This window comes from Myotis nattereri (assembly GCF_964212035.1).
Source record: "Myotis nattereri genome assembly, chromosome: 5".
Classification (NCBI taxonomy): domain Eukaryota; kingdom Metazoa; phylum Chordata; class Mammalia; order Chiroptera; family Vespertilionidae; genus Myotis; species Myotis nattereri.
This window is the reverse complement of record NC_138080.1, coordinates 41,959,359-41,972,121: the sequence shown is the minus strand read 5'-3', so window position 1 is coordinate 41,972,121 and position 12,763 is coordinate 41,959,359. Positions and strand designations below refer to the sequence as shown.

The 12,763-nt window shown below is 36.8% G+C and overlaps 1 protein-coding gene across 1 annotated transcript in view; it reads right to left on the bottom strand.

Moving 5' to 3' along the window:
• The window catches only part of NEK1 (NIMA related kinase 1), a 152,525-nt gene extending 145,823 nt beyond the window's left edge, over positions 1 to 6,702 (bottom strand). The window contains exon 1 of the mRNA XM_081091794.1: positions 6,150 to 6,702. The gene's annotated coding sequence lies outside the window, so the exon portion shown is untranslated. The remainder of the gene's footprint in view (positions 1 to 6,149) is intronic.
• Between the last annotated feature and the right edge of the window lie 6,061 nt (positions 6,703 to 12,763).

Below are 12,763 nucleotides of genomic sequence, written 5' to 3'. Positions count from 1 at the left end.
ATTTATTTCCTAGTTGCGAGACTTCTCAGCTGAATTACAACCCTAGAAGACTTTCAAACCAGATAAAAGAAAAGATAACAAAATGTACCACAGACTTATATTTCCAAAATCATCATAACATGTAACTGAAGGAACATAAAAATCCTGTTCTAAATCAGTATTGTAATAAAGTCAGATTACAAATAAATGTTTTCCCTTTTCTTTAAAAAAAAATTTTTTTTTTGAGAGAAAGGGAGAGAGTGAGAGAGATAGAAACATTAATGAGAGAGAAACATTGATTGCTGTCTCCCCGCCACTAGGGATCAAGCCCTTTCCAAGCTTCAGCTTCCAACATCAAATAAAAATCACAATACCAATTTGATAGTATTCTTAAGGTCTCTTATCATTATATCAATTCAATATCCATAAAACATGCCTGATATTGAAGATATTCAAAGCATAAAAGCAAAGATGTTTTTAATACCTGAGCTTTCCAAAGAGTTATGTGATACAACAAATAAAGCAAAGGATTTGGAAAATAAAAGCTACATGAAGAAAGCAAGCCATCTGACTTCTCTGAGCCTTGGATACTTCATCTAAACACACTGATCCGTTCAACATAATGCTATCTTAAGGGCCCTACAACTATAATAATCTAAGACTCAAGAAGAAGAAAATAAAAGGCCAAGTGGGTCAGAAAACAGGAAACTGCAACACTGTTTAGAATTGTACTATTAGCCACAAAGAGTAGAAATAACAGAAAGATATAGCCAAAGTCTTTCCTTCAGAAAAATGAAAAGAAGCCACGAGAGTAACTATTTTAGCCTAAATCTTTAAAAAGTCAAAAAATAAACTGCAACTTATAGTTAACGTATCAAATGAACATACATATTTACCTCTACTTCTTCCTCAAACCTAACACAACTTTGAAGGGATAAGAAAGGCAGAGGAGGGAAGACTAAAGAAAGCTGTATCCCAAGCCAGCGGTGGGAAATAACTCAATTCCCACTACAGATGAGCTCAATAATTGGAAGCACCAGGTGCCTCTGAGAGTGAGGATAATAGTAGGACTAAAACAAGATTGGGTGACTGTGTCAGCAGCAGTCAGACACACAGTGTGCCTCATTCTCCTCTCCCAATCAAGAGATTACCCCTCTCTCAGCTCGGCAGAAGACTAAGATTTCTCCAAATTGGGGATCCTGACACAGCTGAGAATGGAAATGCCATATTCGTACAAGCACACCTCATTTTATTGTGCTTCACTTTACTGTGCTTCACAGATGTTGCCTTTTTTACAAAATGAAGGCAAGACCCACTATCAGCAAAAAAAAATTATGACTCTCTTTATTGCAGGGGTCTGGAGTGAAATCCACAATATCTCCAAGGTATACCTGTACAATCTGGGAGATTAAGTGAAAGTCTACTTAGGAAATGGTGAGACATACTGTTCCAACCATGATGGTGAAACTCGTAACAGACCATCCCACCTCTCAAAACAATCATAAACGCTGAGTAAAATATATAAAACAACAGCAGTTGAGGGGCTATAATCATTGAAAGGTAGGAATATACTAGTAAGTTCCATATTTACCACAGCCTTCTTCCTGAAGGCTTTTTCCAAATTGTGGCAAGCAGAATGGAGCTTAAGTAGAAAGCTGCAGTCTTAATGGGCTGAGGAGAGAGTGGTTTAGGGCTGCCAAAATCCTGGAGAGGAGGGAAAAAAACTGAGTAGCCCTAGAGTCTAAAAATCTGCATAGTCCTAGCTGGTTTGGCTCAGTGGATAGGCAGTGATGGCGAACCTATGACACGCATGTCAGAGGTGACACGCGAACTCATTTTTTTGGTTGATTTTTCTTTGTTAAATGGCATTTGAATATATAAAATAAATATCAAAAATATAAATCTTTGTTTTACTATGGTTGCAAATATCAAAAAATTTCTATATGTGACACGGCACCAGAGTTAAGTTAGGGTTTTTCAAAATGCTGACACGCCAAGTTCAAAAGGTTCGCCATCACTGGGATAGAGCGGTGGCCTCCGGACTGAAGGTCCTCGGTTTGATTCTGGTCAAGGGCACATTCCCAGATTGTGGGCTCGATTCCCAGTAGGGGGCGTGCAGGAGGCAGCCCCATGAATGGTTCTCTCTTATCATTGATGTTTCTATCTCTCTCCCTCCCCCTTCCTTTCTGAAATCAATAAAAATATATTTTAAAAATAAATAGAAATTTGCATATAAATTGCTCTCTTGTCAGTTAGCCTATTCCTAAATTGTGCACACACAGGGCAAGAATAAGAATAGTCCTAACAAAGCTAAAACCAAACCTCAACAGGATCAAGGTTATCAGCTGATACTCCCATCAGCTTGCCAGAATAAAACAATTTTTGGAGGATAAATGTTCCAGAAACTCTAAGACATTTCATTCACAAGTTCTAGCATCCAGTCAGTAATTATGAGGCATGTTAAAAAAAAAAAAATAGAGAGAGCCAAACAACCAAAACGAAAAGAAAAAACACACACAATAGACTCGCAAATGACTCAAATATGGAGTTATCAGTAGGGGATTTTAATAACCATGATTCATATGTTCAAGAAAATAAGAGAGATAGATGAACAAACTGATTTTTTTAAGATGGAAAACTTATTTTAAAAGATTTTAAAGATGGGAGAGTTTCAACAAAGAACTGAAATTTATTTTTTAAAATTAAATGGACATTCCAGAACTAACATATCTGAAATTAAGAACCAACAGCAGACAGGATTAGTAACCTGGAAAATGAACCAATAAAAAAAAAAATCATCAAAAGAACAGAAAGAAAAAGTAAGGAAAAAACAAACATGAAAGAGAGAAAGTTGAGCCCTAACCGGTTTGGCTCCGTGGATAGAGTGTCCGCCTGCGAACTGAAAGTTCCCAGGTTCGATTCTGGTCAAGGGCATGTACCTTGGTTGTGGGCACATCCCCAGTAGGAGGTGTGCAGGAGGCAGCTGATCGATGTTTCTCTCTCATCGATGTTTCTAGCTCTCTGTCCCTCTCCCTTCCTCTGTGTAAAAAATCAATAAAATATATTTTTAAAAAAGAGAAAGATGAAAAAAAGGAAGAAAGAAAGAAGGGAGGGAGGAAGAAAGAAGATGGATGGAATAGGAATATTCAATATCAGAAAGATTTAAATTCTTAAAATCTCTAAATTTAATGCTGTCTTCATAGAAAACAAAGCTTTGGGGGTAAGAGATTAGACAAGCTGATTTTAAAGTTAATATGAAAAAAGCAAAAATAGCCAGAGAAATTCTGGGGGGAAAAAAGACCAATGAAGGAAGGCTTGTTCTACTTGATGTCAAGACACATTATAAAGCTATAATAATTATGAATTGGCAAATCATAGAAACTCCATAAATATATATTAAAGTTTTAACTTGGTGGATGACCATGGAGACATTTCAAATAGGTAGGGAAAAAATGAATTTTAAAACAAATAGTATTTAGACAATTAGGTAGCAACGTGGGGAAAAAAGTTAAATCCATTATCCATTTTACTCACTTTCTACCAACTTAAATTCCAGATGATAAAATACTTAAATGTAAACACTGAAAACATAATAGTAATAAAATAGAACATGAGAGGATGATTTTTATGATCTTAGAGTAGAATAGCTGAGTATGACACAAACCCCAAAAGCCCAAAGGGACTAATATGACTACATAAAAATCTTGCATAGCAAAAACTAGCATAAATAAGAATTCGAATGACAAAAATAAAATATATTTATATAATTTAGATCAGATCACCAAGGATTCTTTTGTCTAATAAATAAAAATCTTCTACATATTCATCGGAAAAAAACCAACAGTAAAATGGACAGAGAATATAAAGTTAACAACAAAAAGGAATATAATTGATGTTACAATGTGCAAAGGTATGCAATCTCACATGAAAAATACAATATAAAAGTAGAAGAGGTAAGTGTTGTTATGTATATTTTACCATGATAAAAGAAGTGCAAGAGATAATGTTTTTTAGCTATCAGAATGGCCGAATTCAGAAAGTTGTTTTACTGTACTGTGGTGAAGAGGAATATAAGAAAACAGAATGTGATGAGAATACAAACTTATAAATGTACAGTCACTTGACCCAGAAATTCCATTTATAGGAATTTACCCTATAAACATTTTCAAATGAAAATGAGACAGGTACAAAGTTATCCTCTGCAGCATTGTTTGAAATGGCAAAACTTAAATATACATCCACAAGTCAAAGAGAAAGAAGCAACATTTATATAGATATAATTTCTAAGTACCAGAATAACAAATACCTCATACTTCCTTTTGTGTATAAAAAGGAAATATACATGTGTGTGTTTCTACTCACATTTATTTATATATACAGTATGTGCATAAATATATATATATTTATATATATAACCCTTACATGTATATACACACACACACACAGATGCTTGTATAGGTTAAGTAATATCTCTGAAGAGATACAAAATAAATTGGTAATATTGGCTGCCTTCAGGGAAGAGAACTGACTAGTTGAAAAGACTTTTTAAACTATATAAATGTATTATCTATTCAAAATAATACATTAAATCGAAGAATCATAACTTCTGATAGAAAGTAGGAAGAATGTTACCTAAATCAGTTTTTCTTGTTAAAATCCTTGAACAGTTCTCCATTTCCAAACTTCTAATCCTGACATCCAACATTTTCCTACATGGTATCATTTTTCTTTTCAAGTGTGTCAACTATGCTCTCTTCCCTGCCCCCCAAAAATATCTTGCCTCTAGTCAAATTAGACATCTTTTCTCACATTTTACTAAAAATTTCTTTAAGCCTTAAATAAGCAATGTTTGACATAATAAAGTTATTTGCACCAAACATGAAAAATGTCAGAGTATATGGATGAAAACCTTTAGCCACCCCCATCTCAAAAATTAAGTCACTTCAGCTATATGGTGGACAGGATGTCCTAAAGGGAAACATGGGTAAAGGAATGTCAATAGATTCCTTATGGTGCTGTCCACAGCTACAATCCATACATATAATTCTCCCAAAATAATAATTACCATTTGGGATTATTGGAGAGGGTCAATTTATCTTCTCAGTAAGGAAAGTCCCCGCCTTATTTTTCCTTACTCAAAAACGCAGGAAGCAAAAATAAGATTCCTACTAGACTTCCGCCCCCCCAAAAAATATTTGTTTTTCTCCCCTGTAAGTCTATTCAGGCAATAATGAATGGCTTCCCTAGTGGAAACTACCAACATGTAAATAATTTACATTCATGAAATGGGGTCATGATCATGACTTAGAAGGTGGAAGATTAGACAGAATAAAATTTACTTGGAATTCAACGTCAATGTATTATTAAAATGACCTCAGAAGAACTCCTGTGGCCAAGTTCCATAAACCTTACTTAACTAATGGTGACTTTTACTGTGCAAAAACCTGTTTTCCCACAAAATAGGCTCCTTACCTTTCACCCAGAACAATGGGCAATTTTAAATGAAGATCTGTGGATCTTCTCACACCAGACAAACCTAAACTAGAAACAAAGGACGACTTCTCTCCATATCTGGCTTCCCTCCATCATCTCTACAATACTGCTGCATCATAAGGAAAGGCTACTATTAGTTTACACTGGATATAACTTTTAATCCTTCATAAATATTTCTGATGTAACTTAGAATGGCAATAATTTTTCTGCTTCTTGATCTTAGAGAATAAAAATTAGGCCTGTATATATGTAAGAAATGAGTTATGAACTCTGAAAGTAGAACTTTTAATGCCTTACATATGGAAATTGTTTCAAATCATGGAAATTGAAACGTAAGATTACAGGCCAACCAGTTGCTACTCATTTTCTAATTAAATTTATGTGTAACTTAAGATTGGAGACAACATATCAGCCTGTAAATGATTGCTTATCCGTACCAAGATTTCTATTACTTTAATAGATTTTTGTTTAAACAATGTCCAGTGATTGCTTTGCAATAATACATATTGCTCCTTAGAGAATGAACATTCTAGTGAGAGATAAGGGTTATTATTTTTCCGCGCACTTAAGGTATCCATGCAATCTCTACATAAGCAAGTCCACGCAAGGTCTCCTCGTTTCCAACCTGATTTTGCCATTTTGCATACCATTCATTGCTTCCCCCAAGTAAAACTCACCTCACCGACACAGGCCGTTAGTAGGGATAACGGTGATGATCTATGAGCAAAAGTCTAGGTGTAGCAATCTTCCTATGGGACTTAAAGAGGCAGAGGCATCATCCCGCATTTCGAAAATGACATCCTGAAAGAGAAACCGAGTCTCCAACCAGCACTGGCAGCCCACTATGAAGGGGGCAGTGAGACTCCCACGCCTGACAACAGCCTTGGCCTGACCGCTCAGGCTGGACTCGGTCCCAACCCGGGCAACGCCCTGTGAGCCAGGTACACACTACCCGGGCGAGAAACAAACTGGTTTCTGAGCCCCTTGGAAACGGCGGGGCGGCAGCAGGGGGAGTGCCTCGGAGGCTGCCTCTCCAACTTCAGAGCGGGTGGCCGGTGGCCGTCGGGACTGGGAGGCTACCTGCCGGCCACGCCCTCCGGCCTCGCCACGCCCGCGCTAGATTCCGGGGTGTGCAGAAAGTGCTAGGGACCCCGGGCTGAAGACTGCAGCCTAACACCCCTTCAACGCTGGAGCGAGTGCCGAAGGGGGAGCGGTCGGCGCGTCACTGGCGCTGGCGTGTGACGTCAGCGCGCTGAAGCGAGCGCGCAGTGGAGGTGGCTGGGAAAGAGCGGCATGGAGGGGCTCCGAGGGGAGCGGAGGGGCTTGGGCGGGGCCGGGGAGGGGAGGGGGCGGAGCCAGGGCGAGGGGGCGGAGCCAGGGCGAGGCGGGGCCAGGGCACTGCAGGCGGGACTGGTTAAGGGAGCAGCAGGAAAGTTGAAAAGGAAAAAAGGAGTGTGTAGTTTGAAGTAGTATGGCAGAAGTTGATTTGAAATAAAGCATACTATAAATCTGTCCTAGACATAAGACACTGCAAAAATAATTTTTTAACCTGAAGACTTTTATTTATTTAAAAATGCCACATTTTGCCCTAACGGGTTTGGCTCAGTGGATAGAGCGTCAGCCCATGGGCTATAAGGTCCCCGGTTTGATTCCGGCCAAAGGCATGTACCTTGGTTGCGGGCACATCCCCAGTAAGAGATGTGCAGGAGGCAGCTGATGGATGTTTCTCTCTCATCGATGTTGCTAACTCTCCCTTCCTCTCTGTAAAAAATAAATAAAATAAAAAATAAATAAATAAAAATGCCCCATTTAAAAAAATATATTTTTACTGATTTCAGAGAGGAAGGGGGAGAGAGAGACATCAATGATGACAGAGAATCATTATCAGTTGCCTCCTGCATGGCCCCCACTGACCTCCTGGTTCATAGGTGAAGGCTCAACCACTGAGCCACACAAGCTGGGTGGGATGCCACATTTTTAAAAGTAATTTTGCTTTAAAAAGCAAGCCTTTTTCTAGTATATTTTGGATGATTAAAACAAAAAAGTAATTTTAAGCCTCGAAAAAAATTTTTAAGTTATAATGGGATATTCTACACCTATATATCTAATATGTATAAATTCATTGTCAGTATATTGAAAGGGGTGGTAGTCTAAGTACCTTTCTTCATTGCAGGACTTTCTAAGATAGAAACATATTTCCTAATAAGGGTGTTGTCCTGGTATTCCTACAGCTAAAGTGACTTATCTCAAGATACTGGAAATTACAAACTTGAAGCGGAAGAAAGATGGTACAACTCCAGGGTGTATCTGTTGTACACAAGTTGTATTAGCTTGGAGACACTTATGATTTTGCCAGAGACCTCAGAGGTCAAATGATTTAGGTCTTTACTTCAAAGAAATCTGTATCCTTCCCCTTCATCCCTTTCCCAACACACCAACACCAAGACCTTTGGGTTCTCCTGTGGGTCTTTGATTTAGTCCTGCTTAGAAGACAAACTTGATTCCCACCCAGCATGTACAGTAAATTGAAAGTTTTGGGCTTCTTTGCCAGAAGATGGCACTGCAAGTCATTCAGCCTGGCAAACTGGAGAAAATCTGCTTCAGTTGACTTACTCTTTCATCTCCATGCAAAAGACTTGTTTTCCTCATTTTCTCACTTCTAGGCTAAACTCCTGTAACCCTTCCACCCCAGTTAGTAAGTAGGAATTTTGGTGACTGAATGCACAATAATTCTAGTTCTACCCACGTCCCTTTGTACAGCAAAGCAACATGAAAACATTTGCTAATTGCTAAACTAGCAAATTCCTTTTGGCTGTTTTCGTGAAGAATGGTTAGATATCGCCTTAGACAATTATTTTTGCTCCTGTCATAAACTGTTAGTGGGAATTATAAACTGCTACAGTTTTTGTAGAAAGCATGCTAGCAATATGTATATCAACAACTTCACTTCTAAAAGAAGTAGGTGAAGATGTATTATGAGAATAACCATTTTTTTTATAACCAGAAAAAGTAGAAATAATGTGAATTCTAACAATAAGAACTTGACTAAACAAATTATAATACATTCAAACAATAGAATATTCTGAAGCCATTAAAAAGGGTTGGGGGGGGGGGCGGGTGAGAAAGGGGAAAAAAGAATTGAAGAAAAAGGGTCATTGGGATCTATTTTTACTGACAGAAAGATGCCCTTGATATATTGTTGAATCAATAAGGCAAATTACTCTAACCTGGATTAAGAGGATTACCCAATGATTTCCCTTTCTGGTTTATATACTTACGTAAAGTTTAATATTTTTTTTCTTTTTACAAGAATATTTGAATGTCTTTGATTCCTTTTATTTAAATATTTTATTGGATTTTTCTTTCAAACAACAAAAAATATCTTTGCTGCTTGCAATAATCCAATAGCACAAGTACAAAAAAATAAGGTCTGTAGCCTATCTACCCAAAATCACCCTGTGCTTATTCCTCCAAGACACCAATGTTAATAGTTTTACAAATATCTATATTTTTTGTAAGTTCATAAAAACATAAAAGAGCGTTTATTCACATATATTTGTTTTAATCTTTTAAAATGAGATTATAGTATACATATTGTTTTGCAACTTGCATTTTATTTAACAATGTATCACAAATATCTCGAGTTCAACTAATTCTTTTTTAAAAAATATTATTTTATTGATTTTTACAGAGAGGAAGGGAGAGGGATAGAGAGTTAGCAACATCGATGAGAGAGAAACATCGATCAACTGCCTCCTGCACACTCCCCACTGATTATGTGCCCGCAACCAAGTTACATGCTCTTGACCGGAATCGAACCTGGGACCCTTGAGTCTGCAGACCGACGCTCTGTCCACTGAGCCAAACCAGTTAGGGCTCAACTAATTCTTTTTTTTTTTTAAATATATTTTATTGATTTTTTTCAGAGAGGAAGGGAGAGAGATAGAGTTAGAAACATCGATGAGAGAGAAATATCGATCAGCCGCCTCCTGCACACCCCCTACTGGGGATGTGCCCGCAACCCAGGTACATGCCCTTGACCGGAATCGAACCTGGGACCCTTCAGTCTGCAGTCCGACGCTCTATCCACTGAGCCAAACTGGTTTCGGCTCGACTAATTCTTGTTAAGGATATCAACATTCCATGATTTAGATATACCAAAATCTATTAAATAGTATTGCAGGGTCAAAAAGTATGCTTTTTCTTTCTTTCCTTTTACTTGAATAGATACTCCTGTACTTCGGTTATATATTGCTGTGTAACAAACCACCATAAAACTTAGTGGCCTACCACAACAATGATTTATTATTTCCTCACAATTTTGTGGCCAGGAAATAAGGCAGGGTTTTGCTCACTCAGCTTCATGCAGTGGGCAACTATGCTGAACTGGATGGCCTGAGAAGATTCAGTCACATGTCTGGTGCCTTGGTACTCCTCAACTCTTTCTCTCTCCACGTGGGTAGCTTGGGTTGTCACATTATGGTCTTGGGATAGTCATATCTCTTTCATAAAAGCTGGCTTCACATAAGGAAAAAATAGAAGGTGCCAGTCTGGCTTCATATAAAGAAAAAAATAGAAGGTGCCAGTCTTTTTTTAAATCCTCACTCGAGGATATGTGCCAAATATATATATATATTTATATATAAATTTTCTTTTGGAGCGAGAGAGAGAGAGAAATGGGAATGTGAGAGAGAAACATCAATGGTTGCCTCCTACATGCACCCCTACCAGGGATCGAACCCCTAACCTAGGTATGTGCCCTGACTGGAAATTGAACCTACAACCTTTTGGTGTATGGGATGACGCTCTCAACAACTGAGCCACCCAGCCAGGGCAAAAGTGCCAGTTTTTTAAAGGCTAGGCCAGGGTCACTTCTGCCATATTCTTGGTGAAAACAAGGTTCAAGGCCAGGCAAGATTAACAAGAAGGAGTGGGATCAATGTTGGCCTAATTTGTAGACTTATCTACTACAGCCTGGATTACTTTTTGAAAGTTTAAGAAATTCAAACTCCCAATAGCCTATTTCCACCACCACTGGATGTTTCTCTCTTAATTTTGCAAAAAGTTGGAATTTTTTCCTCTGTGTCTGCCTTTTATATCCCTTGCCCCTTTTCTACTTATCTTTTATACAAATCAATTTGTAGGTGCTATTTGTAAAATATAGAAATGAATCCTTTGTCATATTGTGGAACAAATATCTTCTGACAGTCTCTCACTAACATTTGGATATTTCTTATGGTATCTTTGGCCATATAAAAATTTGTACATTTGTATTTGATCAAACCTGGCTCTCTCTCTCTCTCTCTCTCTCTCTTTTTTTTTTTTTTTTTGGTTTCTCATTTTGCCAAGAAAATATTCTTTCACCCTCAAAGGCATATAAACAATCTTAATATTCTTGTCTTTTGTTCGATAAGTTCAATGCATATGAAATTTATTTTTGTATATGATTAACATAGAGAAACTAGCTTTGTATTCTTATGGGGAAAAAAGCTAGTTATGCAAGAACCATTTATTATATGTGATTTCCTTTTCCACTAATTTGAAATGTAAACTTTATCATATATTAAGTTCACTATTTGTATTTTTATCTACTAATGGATTTCTCTTTCATTTATCACTTTGTCAATTAAAAAAAGAAAAAGTGCCCTGACTAGTGTGGCTCAGTTGGTTGGAGCACTGTCCCATACACTGAAAGGTGGTGGGTTTGATCCCCTATCGGGGAATAATATGGGAAGCAACTGATTGATGTTTTTCACTCTCCCTCCCTCTCTCTAAAATAAATTCTTTAAAAAAAAGAAAAAGTGTGTTTTTATAATCAAGAAATACTATAACAATATTTTCCATTCTGAAAAAGAAATGCCAACACTAAAATAATTTTAAAAATTTTAATAATTATTTATATTCTTATATATTAAAGATGGTTAAAGTTATACTTGTGGGCCTCTTTTCTGGTAGAAAATAAATAAAAATTCCTTAAATCTTTATTAATAGTGCTTTATACTATCACAAGTGGAAAGGGACTAGCTATAAATATAATTAATGTGTTCTACTAGAGATTTTACAGAAATATATTGTTCTTTATTCACAATGGATTGAACACTATGCAAATTACATGGATGGGCATATTCAAAACATATAGGTATTGTTATTCCTTCTTTCCAGAAAGCAGGCAGCAAGATTAAACAAATTAGAGGATAACAAATTTAAGCAAATAGTTAGTGGTAGATTTACAATTGATATTTTCCCTTTGTGAAGTTATTAAAAGACCACATGTTTGTGTAGGTGTATGTATTTTATCAAACTATCCTGACATACAAGCAATCTTTTGCGATTGAAGAAAAGACGTCTTTAAACTTTAAATATGAGAAAATGCATGCTCTAAAATCCATATCTCTTTCAGACATGTAATACATACAAAGAAAAAAAGTGTCTTTACATTTAGGACTCTATCTCTCTACATTCTAACATCTTCGATTTTAAGCCAATTCCTGAAAGCCCATTCTGTCTAACTTTATGTAGTTTGAAGTAATCATTAGCTATATATAGCTTGGATTTGAACTGTAGCTTGGATCTTAATCAGGTAAGCCTACTTCAATATGCAAAGATAAAGGAGTTATCTAATTAGTTCTTCAGTTTCTCGCTTTCTGGGTTGGGTCACCTGCAAGAGCTCATGGAAGAGTCAGCTATCTAAAGAGAGAAATAGATCATAACCTATTTTTAGGAAGACTAAAGTAAAACATTGAGTCCTTAGCTGTACAGAGCCTGAAAAAGGAGCCACCTCATGAGACTGAACTGAGGATGTACTTGGTTGAAATGACTAAGAGTCTATCAAGTTCCAATGAGATTTAGATAGTAGTTTTCTAGGAAAGAATCACATGAACCTGGAAGATTATTTGCAACGTCAAAGGCTTCAAATGTAATCAGGAGTACAAATCTTTTCAATATAATTTCACATTCTTTCTCAGGGAAAAAGGCAAAGAACAAGGAAAGGTCATTTTCAATTATTCCCCTGATGCTGGCGGAATCAGGAGGAAATTCCAGACTAGAACCATATCACTATTTTCCTGGTAGAACATCTTAATCCCTTTTCACTCCCTCTTGTCAATGTGTATGAAACATAAGCAATAAAGTCAAAGTTCTTTTTCTGAAACACAAACACACGAAATAGATCTATACATACAGGTTTATTCATTTCTCTGATTTTCTGTAGAACTGTGTTGTTTTTTCACGTATTTTTTTTAGCTATTATAGGAAACAAACCTACTTCTAGGTTTTTTACTTCAAAGAAAAT